General features: G+C 36.8%; 1 protein-coding gene across 2 annotated transcripts in view; it reads right to left on the bottom strand.

Annotated features, from left to right (window-relative positions):
* LOC143035018 (dual oxidase 2-like) overlaps nt 1–2,500 on the bottom strand; it is a 100,867-nt gene that overhangs the window by 97,886 nt on the left and 481 nt on the right. The window lies entirely within an intron of this gene.

A 2,500-nucleotide genomic window follows, 5' to 3' on the forward strand; every position in this document is an offset into this window, starting at 1 on the left:
AAAACCTAGGAGGAGTTTGTGAATAATCAATTTCCGCCTGCACTAAAATTAAATGAAAATAACCAATATTTCAACATTTGGTAAAATTATTCAATCATTTTACATTTACATGCTTTCTTCTTACAAAAGCTATCATGGTTTGTGGCAACATTAATTTCACAAATATAAATTATATTCATGGACACATACATTGGTTTGTTTAATTATATTAATTCTTATGTCACAAAAATACTACACGACTTAATGGGACACTACAGTAGTGTCGTGTTACCACACGATAAACCACCTAACTTTAACCCTTAACCCTAACCAAAATATATTTTTTTGTGAAATATAGTTATCCAAGTACCTGGAGTGATAGAGTATCAGAATATATATGGCTATGGGGGTCTATCTTCACAACCGTAGGAGGAGTTCGTGAACAAACAAACAAACAGACAGACAGACAGAGGCTACTACTTTATTATAGTAGATTGTGGTATGATCAAAGGAAGACTAGCTAAAAGAGTGTGGAAGGCAGAGGTGGACGGAGTGAACTTGAAGGGAAGACCGAAAAAGAAATTGACGGATAAGAAGAAGAGGGCCTTGACTATAAGAAGAATGTCTGTTGAGTAGAGAAGTGAGAAGGCAAGGGATAGGTGTGAGTGGAATAGTGTTGTGAATGGACAATGCATTGACGTTGCCTGAAGGGATTTCTCCAAACCTTCTCTGCACGTGAAAGGATCGCTATGTAAAAGAATCGACGGAAGCTATCACACTGGGCTATTTTTCCTCCAACACACTACCTCCACCCACCACTTGAATAACTAGAATATGACTTCGCTTACAGAAATATAGACTTCTCCAAGGACATTTCAACAGTATTTCTAACACTCGTATAGGTTTACAACCACGTAGCTCACCATTCAGCTTTGCTATATATGACCGAAAGAGAATTTGATACTTGAAGATTTGAACAATAAGATATTGTAACCAAAGTCGTTCATACTCAAACGAACTCTCAACTGTCGGCGTTAGTGAAGCCTGTGGAAACCCAGTGTGATAGTCCACCATCCACAAGGAGCTAAGATGGATGAGATGGATGGTGGATGCATATATTGGCCGATAATGATGATAAAGATAATACTACTACTAATGATGATAATGATAATAGCAAAAATAGAATAAAAAATAAATAAATGAATGAAAATAAAAATATTTTTATGCTGAAAGTTATTAAAATATCAGACACCCTCTCCCCCCCAAAAAAAATATAGAATAAAATTGAAAAAAAAAAAAAAATCCGTTCTTCTTTCCATCCTCAAAGCCTTTCTTGACCATCTCCATGACTCCCACCTCGTCGGTGTGATCTTGTCTCTTATGGACAGAAGCGCTGGTGATCTCCAGCGTGATGGGTTACAAAAGCACGTGGCAGAGGGAGCTGGGAATTACCATTGAAAGGACGAGAAGGAGTGGTGAAATGATTATCGCCCAAGTTTCCGGACGTCAGCAAAGCTGAGAACCAGGGTGTACGAGCGAGAGACAAGCGAAGTCTCCAGCTGACATAGGAACATAAGAATGAAGAAGACTGCAAGAGACCATAAGGCCTATACTAGGCAGCTCCATACCCATCACCACCTGTCATCCCCATCCATAAAGTTGTCTAACCGTTTCTTAAAACAACTGATAGTTTCAGCGCTCACTATATGGTTACTAAGTCTATTCCATTCGTTGACCACCCTATTAGTAAACCAGTTCCTGCCTATTTCCTTCTTAAATCTAAATTTGTCCAGTTTAAATCCATTACTGCGAGTCCTGCCCTGTTGTTTTTATATGATGACCTTTTTTGCATCACCCATGTTAAATCCTTTGATCCACTTGAACACCTCTATTAGATCACCCCGCACTCTGCGTCTTTCCATAGAGCTTAGTGGATCTTCTGTCTCTGTGGACAGTCTCGCGTCATGACATATGAATGGGGACCACAAACTTGCGACACAGTGGCAAGGCGACACACAACAATGTTCCGTGGTATTGCAGACGTAAATAAATAGATAAATAAATAAATAAATAAAAATATATCTGGTTCCGATCTTACTGGTACGTCTCCTTCTCCACCCAACCCCTCCCCCGTCTCGACTCCTTTCTTCGATGACGGGAACGAAGAAAATGCACATGTGGACAGTATGCAAGCAAACATGATGCAAAATGTAGTGGGGTTTGTTGGTGTTGTGAATTATTCAAATTTCACAAACACTATTCACACACACGTATATATATATATATATATATATATATATATATATATATATATATATATATATATATATATATGTATATATGTATATATATATATGTATATATATATATATGTATGTATACATATATATGTATATATATATATATATATATATATATATATATATATATATATGTATATATATACATATATATATATATATATATATATACGGGTCTCATCAGGGAGAGGCAGTTCACCGGTCGTCTGTCTGTCTGTCAC

Source organism: Oratosquilla oratoria, chromosome 18 (assembly GCF_046742065.1).
Source record: "Oratosquilla oratoria isolate Oo_2021 chromosome 18, ASM4674206v1, whole genome shotgun sequence".
In the NCBI taxonomy this organism is placed as follows: Eukaryota; Metazoa; Arthropoda; class Malacostraca; order Stomatopoda; family Squillidae; genus Oratosquilla; species Oratosquilla oratoria.